At 38.4% G+C, this 13,169-nt stretch overlaps 1 long non-coding RNA gene across 1 annotated transcript; it reads right to left on the bottom strand.

Moving 5' to 3' along the window:
- Positions 1 to 607: 607 nt before the first annotated feature.
- LOC148692399 (uncharacterized) lies at positions 608 to 2,065 on the bottom strand. Its single transcript, XR_015954353.1, has 3 exons — positions 1,742 to 2,065; positions 1,566 to 1,656; positions 608 to 919 (listed from the first exon to the last, which is right to left on the bottom strand). It is a non-coding gene; the product is annotated as an uncharacterized LOC148692399 (long non-coding RNA).
- Between the last annotated feature and the right edge of the window lie 11,104 nt (positions 2,066 to 13,169).

The following is a 13,169-nucleotide window of genomic DNA, read 5'->3' as shown; positions in this document are numbered from 1 at the left end:
CCAATTTTGTGTACAAATCAAAGCTTCCACCATTTTTGGACTCAAAGAACTACGATATGGATCAATTATTCGTCCACTTGTGCTAAAGGAGGATTCTGAAGCAATGGTTGATACGGGAATAGCTAAAATCTCTTTTGCAACTTGTGCCAAAATAGGATACTTAGAAAGCCCATTCACCCTCTGTCTCTCCCAAGAAAATCTATTCAAAACATGAAACTAAAGTGAAGGAAAAAATGGGAAAACAGTTCCCTGTCTATGCCTCTAATAGTTTGAAATCTCCGACATGACCTCCTATTAATTATTACTGAAAATTTAACTGTTCTTGAGCCCCCAATAATCTGCATTGTATGATTTTTCAAAGCCAATTAATCACTTTATTTTCAATAGAAGGTAAATCACAAATTTGTCAATCCTCTGAAGAGAGGACTGTGATGCTATCAGACTATCAGTAGGTAACTAATTGTAATGGTGGAGCTGGAGCCAATGAATTTGTTAGGTAACTAATTTAGAGCCCACATATTTAGTAATAATAACTTGATCAATCATGATAATTCGTTCCCATATAAAAATTTTGGTGAAAGATACATGAGAAAAATTAGTATAACAGTTAAGTAACATATGAAAGTGATCTTAATAATGAAACTCGTGTCAAATACGAATCATACATTTCCCTCAACATACGTTTTGATAAAACAGACAAAACTAACACTTTGTTCTATATATGCTAAAAAATGTAGCCTTTTTCTTTTCGAAAGCCACATTGACAGTTATATACACAACTTCTGTAATTGAACCATCTTTTGGGGAAAGAAAAATACAGATCAAAAATAAAATTTGTAAGAACCTACCGAATAGTATCACCACAAAATTTGCAAAGCTTGAAATGATAGTCTTATCTCTACAAAGAAACAAAGAGTACCTGTAAAGAAACCCAATTAGATACAGGAAAGAATGAAGCTCTGAAAATTTGATTACCAAAAAAACCCCAATTAGATATTGAAACCGAGAGTAATCTCACTAACTCTAATTGTAGATAGTAAACTAAAATTATGCAATACAACAAACTGAAGCCAAGCCAAACAAAATTAAAGCACAACCCAAAGGAAACAAAATTAAAGTACATAGAGTGGCAGAGTGCTATGGGAGTAAAGCCAAGGTAGATCGATAGAACACCAAACGAAATAACTACCCCTGAATTTCATGAAGGATTATGCAGAAAAGGCAGGATTATGCAGAAAATGCAGAAAAGGCAAAAATGTTGATGCAGGATTATGCATATAAACATCTGCTATGTCAGTGTGTCTCATGTCAGGGAGTAAAACCAATGTTTATAACCAAAATTACAAATGTCAGAATAATGTTTATAAACCAAAATTAAAACAATGGTTATAGCAATATAGCACCCAATAGAAATGTCTACAGAGTACAGGACCAAAATAAGAAGGGCGAGAGAAGAAAGATAAAGAATTGCTTCCAACATCACAACACAATCCGTTCCATCACAGATTTTCCCATTAATAATGCAATACAATCATCAATATACATCGCAACAGATGGAGGGTTACCTTAGGATTGTGGAATATACATCACAACGGATACCTCCAGTGCAATACATCAATATATCTATCTTTTCTTTGTCAACATTTTCTAACGGATCTGTGGCAATGACCTGAATGAGATAACCAATGAAATCGAGAAAAAAAAATCTGCACACAGCAGGGTGACTGGGTGAGAGACTAACCTTGCAAATGAGGGAATTTGTGGGTCAAGACTGGAGACTAGAAACGGCGAGAGGAAGTCGTGGGTCGCGCGCGGGTTACTGATCACAGCAGGTCACGGGGGTGAGAGACTGAGAGAGAGTAAGACGGCGTCGATGTGTGAGGCAGGTCGCAGCACTGCATCAGGTCACAGGGAAGGAAGAAGACGAATCGGAAGAGCTGCGGAGCTGGGACGGAGATGGTCCAGAGTGAGAGTGCTGCTGCTGCAGAGGAGGATAAGGGAAAGGGAAGGCCGGCGGAGTGTTTAGGGTTTCTCTCTGAACAACTGAACACTGAGGTAAAGACGATAGTGTAGTGTGAGAGCTAGCCTAAAATGACGCCGTTGAAGATAAAAAAAATTATTAATTTATTTCGGTTCGGTCCGGTCCGGTCCGGTTTTCAAACCTCATAAACCGAACGGAACTGAACCATATTCGGTTCGGTCCGGTTTTACCCTTTCGGTTCGGTTTTTTTTTCGGTTCGATTTTTTTCGGTTTCGGTTCGGTTTGGTTTTCGGTTTTTTTCGGTTTTCGGTTTTTTGAACCCACCCCTACATGTAGCTATGCTCCTTTTTGTCAACTATGTTAAAACTTCCATCAAAATGAGTCATGTGCCACACACATGAGATTAAAACAAGGGGTAAATAAGAAAAACCAAATGAGAAAAATTGTAGTAATGGTCCCTCAACTTTAACTCAAAGGGAGAAATGGTTCTTCAACTTTAACCCAACTATAGAAATTGTCTTTCCAACATGACTCATTTTGATAGAATTCTGACGAAGTTAACGAAAATGATCATATTTGCATACTTTGATGAGTTAAAGACCAATAATCATGAATTTTAGTTGAGGGATCATTACTAATTGAGTTAAAGTTGAGAAAACATTATTATAATTTTTTAATATCAATAATATTAGTGATTAGCCATGTAAGACGTAATATGTTTATCAACGTAGTTTTTCAAAATAAAATTTTAAAATCATGGGAACATTTCCTTCTCCATTCCAATTTCCACGAGAGAGAGAGAGAGTCTCTCTCTTGAAGATGTAGACTACTTATAAAACAAATTGTCATATTCTCACTGCACATATACAGCCATCATAATCACGTCCCATCATTTCAATTCATCTAAAGCTAAATTTTAAGAGGAGAACTAATGAAAATGATTTGAAAACTTTGAGTTTTAACGATAAGGATAAAATAAAGGATAAAGTGGATATTACCATAATTAATTTTTTAGTGTAAAAATGTGGTTTTTCGTTAAAGTGAATAGTACCGGGAGCTTTTCATTAAAGTTCCCAATTTTCAAATCAAGCAAGCTAATTTTATGGGACTGCATCAAAAGAATAAAGCTTGGCTCCTCAAACATTTTTAGGGGTTTCTTTCTTAATATTTCTGACTAATTTACAAAAATTTGTTTTTATGATCATAATCGTTCATATATTATAAATTATTATATATTTTTAAAAGAATAAAGTTTGGCTTCTCATGTAACAATCTGTCTCTAATTTGACCGCTTTATTAATTTTAAAAGTGTGAATTGACTAAAACAACCTTGTGATGCCACGTGTACCTCAATGTTCCTTTTACTTTTCCACTTTTTTTTTTCTATTTCTAAATAATACTCATTTTTATGAATTCGTGGATGCAAACGGAATCGAATTCGGAGTCTTAGTTACGCTTCCTTTTAGAAGAAATAAATTTGAAATTTTCATTTTTTCTACTTATTGCTATAATTCAGTGGTGGGACCCACGTTTAATTTTTATAGGATAATACTTGGATCCTCCCCAATATACTGAAATTACATGTGGCCCAATCAAATAAAATCATGTGTCATTTAAATTTCCCTCTAAACCTATAACCAAACACCCAACTTCAAGATTGCTCTTGTAACCAAACAATCAATCTCTCCCATCTCTCATCCTTAGCCCATGTCGTAGATCCCATTGCTTCAAATCCAACCCAAATTTCTCAATCAATCTCTTTCCTCATCGAACTGAACCCTACCCACTCATACCCAACCTTCTCCTTCACCATGGCAGCACTTACGCACCTGCTCACTCGTTGGCCGCTACTTGGAGCCGCTTACTCTCCTTGCCGCCATGATTGCATCAAGAAAAAAGATGGTCCATTTGGGGCGGGTTTGATGGAAGAGAGATGAAGGAGAAAGATGCGTGAATGTGGTCGACGAAACATGAGTACACGGAGGAAGAGGTTAGAAGAGTTCACAATTTGTCCAAATCTCCATTGCAGAACTTGGGGGGGGATAAGAGGTGTTTGGTTACAAAATGTATACGAGTCTGAAATAGGGGTGGGCAAACGGGCCCTAGGCCCGCGGGGCGGGCCGGTTCTATACAGTTCGGGGGGGGGTATTGGGCGGGTCTAAAATTTGTAAAGACAAAACGGGGCGGGCCGGGGTGGGTTCACAAAAGTATCGGGACGGGCCGGGTGCAAAAGTCTTAGGAAACGGGGCCCCGGTTGGACCCGTTTCTCCTAACTTCTGGGCATTTGGGATCACAGCCCATTTGGGATCAAATCAAATCAAATAAAGAAAAAACAATTTGAAGGCACAAAAGCAACTCAGGTTGGACCCGTTTCTGTGACACACCCACCTCAAAAAGAGTTCCTTTTCTCTGTCTCCTTCCTCTGTCTCATCAATTGCTTCCACAAGCTTCTTTTCTTTCTTTTTTGGCTCTCTAGTCCCATCTTTTATTCTTGCCCCTGCTTCTTTGCTTTTTCTTTTCTGTTTTTCATTTTGCTTGTTTTTTCCTGCACATTCCCTGTCAATCCAGATCTGCGGAGCAGAAAAAGAAGAAGAAACACCTCAAGAAGAAGACTTATGGCGCGCTTCAAGCTCCGATTAGAAGCTTCAACAGCGGCGACCGCAAACGGCGTTGTTCGAAGGTGGTCTCGGCTAGGCTGGAGACGCTGAAAACCCTCGTTAATCCGACCCACGTTGGAAAATCACTAAAAGCCGACGAATTGTTCCAGGAAACGGCGGATTACATCGTTCTGCTGCGGACTCAGGTTGTGATTTTGCAGAGACTCGTCGAGTTTTATGGATCTAGTGAGAAGGAAAATGTTGCTATTGTATCATAGTAGTTCAATATCTTTTAATTTGCCACTGCAAAAAAAGAAAAGGAAAAAAGATGGGTTTTTTTTGGGATCAGCACATGGGTTACAGTCTGGAGGATTTGCTCATGGCGTCAGTGAAGACGCTGGGGAGGAACGAACGAACAGGATGACAAAGACCAGCCTTAGGCGTAGGTGAAGATTTGAACCCGTGGGGACCCGTAGAAACCGGCCCGTTTCAACGGTTCGGGTTAGGTCCGGATTCCATTTTGAAAAATTCAAAACCCGCCCCGTCCCGCCCCGTTTTATTTACAAATGGGTTCGGTTCGGTTTTTTCAATTTTGGGCCCGGCCCGGCCCGTGCCCACCCCTAGTCTGAAATAATATTAAATGGATAGGTGTCAAATTTTTATTCATGGTAAGTGAAAATGGACAAGTGTTAAATTTTTATTGAGGGTCATTACCCAAGTATTGTCCATTTTTATATAGGATTGGAAATCCAAAGCATGATTTCTCTATATATGTGGCAGACTTTTCTTGTTTTTATAATCATTATATTCATTTCTTTTTTATTTTAACCATCACATCCATTTCTTTTCCTTAATCTCCATTTTCCTATCTTTTTGGTTCTCTTCTCTCTATCAGCCAATCTCCCTCACTCAATCTCTGTCATTATCACTCCTTGCCTCAACGCTCAAACTCCCTCACTCTCTTCCTTTCCCTCTGTGTCTCATTTATGTCTTCCTCTCTCTTGCTGCGCGATAAGAAGACCGAGGAAACATCACCACCATCACCATTTTTCATGGCGAAAAACCGCAAAGCCAACCAGCCATTAAACCCAAAAGCAATGGCAAAACCCGAACTCCTTCAATCTCTCTCGTCTCTCTCGTCTCTGCAAACTCAAGACGTGGTGAAACTGCCGACCTCATTAAATCTGGAACCACCACCACACTACTTCATTCTGCTCAGGACACCAAGGCACAAGGCATTTCACTGCACAGTGGCTACTCCCACGGTTCGTTGTCTTCTCCGACGAGACACACCACTCCCAACCTCGGGTTCTTGACGATTTATTCGGCAAAACCTTGCCGTTTCAGGCGAAATTAGGCTCTGGTTTCTAACCTTCATCGTCACAAGGAGCACAATTTGAGCTTGCATGCTCAAATCGTTCTCGTTATCACCGAAGTCCGACGAAATGCCCTCTTGGGTCAGTGAGATTCCTACCAAACTTGACTTCCTCGGCCACTTTGGGGCCCTGATTCTGATATATTTTCTGTTTCCCTTGTTCCCATCTTTTAATTCTTATATTATATGCTTGATTTGGTGGGGAAATCTTGGAAAATGATGTTCTTACTGCACTGTTTGTACAACAAGGTTCAAAATGTGAGATTTGTTGAAGCTTTGGGGCTATTTGACAATTTTATGAAATTGGGGGCAGTTTTACAATTAATTTTAGTCTCATGGGCAATTTTGTAAAATACGAGTTTTAGACATATTAACTGTCGATTGCACATTTTGTGTGTGATTTGTGTTTCAAGTATTTTGTCAATGTGTAAGTGGCATTTTACAACAGTGGTGGAAATGTGTTGAACCCTTGCATGACGACCTAGATTCGAACTCCGTCGATGGCTAGTCTAACATTTAATCTAACAAAAATATATCGTTTGACAAAAAAAAAAAAAAGAAAGTATTTTGTCAATGTGACTTGGTATAGGTACAAGCTTAATCGGATCAACAAATGACACTTCTTATTAAGAGCGAACAAGTTATTGTTTTTGTGAGTGGGTCTTCTTTTTTATATAGTATATGTCGATGCAAATTTCCGCCGTCTCTAGCTTTGATGAAAATGCACCTGTAAAACAATCAACACCTTTGATCTAAGATCTAAGTCTCACGCGCCCACGAGGTGAGGGGGGGTTAGGCCAATGGATCTTTGATGCCTAAGTTAGTTTCTTTGAGAAGAGTAAAGTGTTTAAAGCTTTTTAGGACAACAAAAGCTTACCGAAATTTGATAGAATATGGGGTATATATAGGAGGAGAGGGTCAACCATAGTGTTAGGGTTTTACCTTACACATGATGACATCCTATTGGCCAAGGTTTATGGAGAAATATTGTCAAGATATTAAATAGGAAATAATATATTGAGATAATGAAGTAATTATCCCTAATTGAATTAAATAGGGATTACTTATTTGAATGGAGTCAATTTTTAATTGGGAATGTATTAAAGATAGGATTTAGGTAATTAATCTTTATCTTTAATGCTTTGACTTTTCTTTGCCAAGGGCAAGTGAGATATGGGCAGTTGTATTCAGCTGCTGGGACCTTCAGGGTTGTGAGTTGCGCATGAGAGTATCTAACGAGTCTGCCCATTTAATGAGGGCAATCTTGTCTTTCTTGGGCAAAAGTCCACGTGTCACCTCCAGAATATTTGAGATTATTTTAGGCTCCACAAATGTCCCCACACATGTTAGGCTGCACGGTGGAAAACGGTAGTAGTTGTAGAATTCCCTAGCTACATGGGCCTATAGAGTTGTTTCCTAATTTGAACTAGATCTCTTTCTTTAACTTAGAGGTAGACTCTTCTAGGAAAAGGAAACCAATTGCCCCAATATTATTTAATTATGGCTTAAGCAGGGAATTAAATAAATTTGGAGAACAATCTTCATTCCAACAAGGAAGAGAGAAACTAGAGGAAATTTGTTTCCCTTTCCCTAGCACTTTTCTTCTCTTGCCTTTGCAAAGAGTCATTTCTCGTTGTTGTTCTTCTTCACACCGCACCTAAGTAAGGAAAAGGTAATTTTCTTAGTCTTCTTGGGTGATGCTGCTGTGAGGCAGCCGTTGGGGTGGTGCGGCACATCGGTTGGTAGGGGCCAAGAACTGGCTCGGAGCGGGTTGAGGAGGTGGCGTGGCAAGGGCCATGGCTTGGGCTGTTCAACTCAACTAGAGCCAAAGGTAATTGCACAGCTAGGGCTGCGACTTAAGGTGCTAAGGCACAATGCAGAGTGAACCATGAGGCTTGAGCTTATTTTGGGGGCCTGAATCTAACATGGGCCAATCAGGCATGCTGGATGGTGTGGAGCAGCTGAGGTCTCGCCATAGGTTGCTTGACGCCTCGAGCAAAGGTGATTATGAGTGGGCAAGGTGAACGGCGCGTTGGGCCCGAAGCCGGGTGAGCCCCTCTAGCCCTTCTAGATTTTGGCTTGCCGCGAGCCAAGTATGATGAGGCAGGCTTAGGCCTGCTATACCGTGAAGGATAGAAGAGAAAAAGCCACAAGGTGCCATATTTCTTGCTTGTGACCTGTGCCATAGGCCGAGCTTCATGGGCCATGAATTGCGTGGTCGGGGCTACAGCTTGGGCACGAGGCGCTGTGCTTGGCAGGCTGGACTAGGGCTGGGTTCGGTTCTAATCGGTTCGGTTTTTTCTCAAAACCGAAACCGAACCGAAATTTCGGTTCGGTTCAGTTCGGTTCAAGTTTTTTTCGGTTTTTTTCGGTTCGGTTTTTTTTCGGTTCGGTTTTTCTCAGTTCGGTTTCGGTTTTTTTTTTTTCTCCCTCCAAAATTATTAAAAAAAAAAAAATGAAAATATGAAAGTTCACATTCAAAGCCACTTCTTCAAAGTCATCCACATGAAAACCTACAAGTATGAAATCAATTTTACACATCTTCAACGTTGCATCATTTCATGTCTTGGGACAAATAAAATCTTCCAAGTCCTCAAGCTCAATGCTTAGGGCTGGTTTGGTATTGCTGTGCTTTGAAAAAAAGCTGCTTTTGTTGTGCTGTGAAAAAAAGCGGCTGTGAAAAAAAGCCAGCAGAGTGTTTGGTAAACTTTTTTGTGAAAGTGCTTTTGGAAAAAAAAGCAGTATGATAGTGTTTGGTAAACTTTTATGTAAAACAGCTGTGACTGTGTAAAATGACCAAAAAGGGTATAATACTAGATGTGCCATTAATTTAATTTTCTTAACCAATAAAGGTGAATTACTAAATATACTTTATTTGTAAAACAAACATATTTATAAACTTTATCTTAAATATTAATTAGTATGACAAACTACTTCAATTGAAATATTTTAGACTGAATAGTTAGAATTCATTAGTACAATATTGTTAATGTACTTAAAAGTCTAATCAGATACATTCATCAAATTTTATTATTAAATTTAATCAAATACTAATATTTTACCTTTTTTCTTCTTTCTAGAATCATCTTCTTTCAACTTTTTTTTCTTTGTTCGACATCTTCTCTCTATCTAAACCTCTCTTTTCTCTGTACCTCTGTCTTCTCCCATCTTCCTTTTTTCTTCCGATCCACCTCAAATTACTCTGGCCTCCTTCTTATTTTTTAAAGTTTGAAACTTTGTATTTATTTTGTTTTGCCTCAAAGAAAACGGCATGGAGCGGGTGCTGGAGCTGCGGGTAATTGGAGCGAGCTAAAACTTTGTATTTATTTTGGAATTGAGGGCTCGAGGACTTTCTAGGAGAGGGCACAGAAGTGCTTAGGCTTAAAGCTGTGGTGTGGCGTTGGAGAAAGAGGTGCAGCGACGGCGGTTGTGCGGAGAGAAACGAAAAAGAGGAGGAGGAAGAGGTGCAGCGGCGGGAGGGAAGAGGGTTTTTTGTGATAGAGAAAGAGAGAGTGCAGAGTGTAGGATCGGGAGAAGGAGAAAGGAGAAAGGAGGGGGCAGTTCTGGTAAATTGAAAAAAATCATTAATGGGTACTGTAGCTCCGCGTTTTGGAAAAAATAAGCGGCTTCTGGAAGCTGCAAAATGCAGCTTCCACTTTTTGGCTTTTTTTCATGTGAAACTTTGAAATTAAGCTGTTTTGGGATGTTTACCAAACACCAAAATTCTTACCAGCTTTTTTTCATGGTAGCTTTTTTAAAAAGCACCTCAACCCCAAACTGGGGCTTAGGCGGCCTAGGCGGCAACATAGCACCTTTGTTTGAGTTATAAACAATTTATATCTACGAGCTTCACAACTAAATATTAAAGGGTACAAGAAAATAATACAAATTTACACATGTGAGTTATAAACAATTTATATCTACGAGCTTCACAACTAAATATTACCAAGTAATTCCTAGTTAAATTATCAAACAATATTAATATCAAGAGGAAAACATAGCAATAGTTTCTTAACTTTAACCCAATTGGAGTAATGGTCTCTTAACTAAAAATTCGTGACCATTGGTCCTTTAACTCATCACAACATGCAGCTAGGGCTGGGTTCGGTTCTAATCGGTTCGGTTTTTTCTCAAAACCGAAACCGAACCAAATAAAATCTTCCAAGTCCTCAAGCTCAATGCTTAGGCGGCCTACCAAAATTTGATGCGAGATTTATACGCACACAAATTAAACCCTCTTTTTGACAATTGTAGTATAAGTATAAGTAGGGATCGTTCTGGACCGGGGATTAGGAGGGATTGTTAATCACTTGGATTTGACTTAAAAACGTAAAAACATAATATAAAACACTATTTAATGCTCGAAGAAAGCAAAACTAAAAATTAAAACACTAAAACAAATCAAAAGACTCAAAATGCTTTTAAAAACTCAAACTAAAATGCTATACTAAACTCGAAGAATTCAAAACTAAAAATAAAAAAGATTAAGACTAAGACTTTAACGAAATATGGGGGGATTGATCTTTGACGAATTTAAACTAAAATGGATAGATTGTAAAGAAAACAAATTGTAAATATGAAATTGACGGAAATGAATGGATGGTATGGCTAGCTAAGGGGTTCATCTCCATACATGTTACACTTGCATAATAAAATGATTTCCAATTACATTTCAATAAACCATGAATTCTCAACACCCCGGGTTAATTAGGTCCGCTTAAATTAACCGTCAAGTTTTCCTTAAGTTAATGAATTGGATGATTGCATACGACAACCCAAAGCATTCCTCACAAGTTCCCTACATGAATTGCATAATAGAGAAACAAGCAAGAATCATTAAGCATCATGAAAACTATAAGTGTTGACGAGGCATTCGTTACTATGATTGCATGAAACTTATGCCAAGAATTCGTTTAACGCGATTGTTTATAAGCAACCTCCACTACTTGTGAATATAAGTTCATAACGATTAGGTGAAACTCACTTATATTCTAGCGTCATATTCATGCATGAAAATTAAGCGCGCATTCTTAATAAACATACATAAATAAGTTATCAATCAAACGGTTAAACAAATTGAATCCACAACTTATGAAACGCAATTAGAAGTAATCAAATCAAAATGCAAGCATAAACATATATTTCGAATCACCCCCCTAGCTAGGGGGGGGGGGGTTTAGTTCCTCATACAAAACAAAGAGAATTAAAATTAAACATTGAAATCAAAGAAACACCTAAACATTCCAACAACTCAAACTTGAATTGTATGAATGTTTAGGCCCTCTTCTCTTCCTCTTCGTTGTAGCACAAGGTCTAAAGATAGTTGGTTTGGGGGGATGGAAGTGTGGAATGGAGTGGGGAATTATGGAAATAGGTGAGGAGTGGTGGAGAAAATGGTGCAGAAAATGGAGAGAAACTCACGGCTAGAGAAGGAATGGAGTGTTTGTGTTGTGGTATCTACAATGGAATGAGATGTTTTGAATGATGGGAATGCAAGGGTATTTATAGGAGGAGTGGAGATGTATATGGCTATTTGTTTAAGGTGTTTGTGTGGAGGAATGATGGAGAATTGCATGTGGAATGGCTGCAATGATGAAGAATGAAAGCTGGAAAATAAAAGGGAAAGCTGGAAATCTGAAAATGCAAATGGGAATCCTGAAATGCAAAGGTGGCCACGGTTTTGAGTGTGTTTTGTGTTGGAAATGCATGTGAATGCATGTGAATGTTGTTTGTGTGAAGTGTGTGTGGGTTAAAGAGTGAATGGTGGTGTAATGATGAAGTGTGATGGCTGAAAATGTCAAGGGAAATGCATGTGATTGCATGGCAAAGAATTTCAGGATGCATGTGTGTGTTGAATGGTTTCTTGGTGAGGGATGTGGAGTGGTTGAATGTGGTGCAATGATAATGTTTCGTGGCTGAATTGGTGGTGGAATTATGATGGGAGTGCATATGATTAAAGAGTGGGAGTGCATGTGGGTGAATGTGAAGGGAATGCATGTGTTGATGACTAGGTTAGTGGGTGGAAATCTGAAAATGGCATAAGGGAATGGGAGCTCACGGTTTTGAGTTGTTTGTTTGTGTGAAGTGTGTGTGAATGCATGTGAAGATGCTAATAAATAATGCATGTAGGGTTAGGAAATAAAATCATAACTTAAAGGGAGATGATTAAAGGGTGTTGAAAGGTTTGAAATGCATGTGTTGAATTGGTGGTTGAATGATGAAAGAATAAGTGAATGATTATGATAAGTGTATAAGTGAATGATTATGATAAGTGTATGATATGTTAAGTGATAAATGAATGATATGTTAAGTGATAAATGAATGATATGTGGTGAGTGATAAGTGAATGGAAGTGATAAGTGATAAGTGAATGGAAGTGATAAGTGAATGGTTTGATAAGTGAATGATATGATAAGTGAATGCTTATAATAAGTGAATGATATGATAAATGAATGCTTTAAGTGTTTAAAATAGGGAACAAAGCCCTTCCTTGCATGGCAAGGAAGGGAGACACAAGGAAACACACGACAATGTCCTAAGGTTGCAAGGAATGTTGTTTTTGTGTTCTAAAATGCGTAGGAGTCTTCAATGATGCTTAAACATGAGGTCTTTTAGGATTTAACTTTCCTACTTCAAGTCTTTAATTTCGTCCATCCTCTTGGCTCCAAGCATATGATATCCATTCCAATCTCTAATTTGCTCCAAAAGGCTCCAAAAGGCATCCTTTTGCATACCTTGCCCTTAGAACCTGAAAACACACAAAAGAAGCATAAAGGACTAAAATAACTAGAGAAACATAACGTAAATGCACGAGAACAAGCCATTTAAGTTGCATGAATATGCTCCTATCAAATACCCCCACACTTATCTTTTGCTAGTCCTCGAGCAAAACAGAAAGAAAAACAAAACAAAACCAAACGAAACAAAACAAGAAAAACACAACCTAAACCTTCCAACAACCGTCTTAGGGATTTCCAATGCACATGACCCGTTAAAAGTCATCATTCCCACAGATTTTAGTCATCTTCACACTTAAGTACATTCTTAATCATAGTCACCATATACTAGTTCACAATTAAGCATTTAAAACCATGTTTTGAATGTAGTAACATGCCTTAGAGAAATTGCTCAAATCCTTACAAGATATGCACTCGTTTTTCACACAGATTTTCTGACTACACACCCTACACTAGTTATATGTGAGAAGATTGATGTA

This window comes from Pyrus communis, chromosome 12 (genome assembly GCF_041283825.1).
Source record: "Pyrus communis isolate YQ-2024b chromosome 12, ASM4128382v1, whole genome shotgun sequence".
NCBI lineage: Eukaryota > Viridiplantae > Streptophyta > Magnoliopsida > Rosales > Rosaceae > Pyrus > Pyrus communis.
This window is presented reverse-complemented; position numbering and strand designations above follow the sequence as displayed.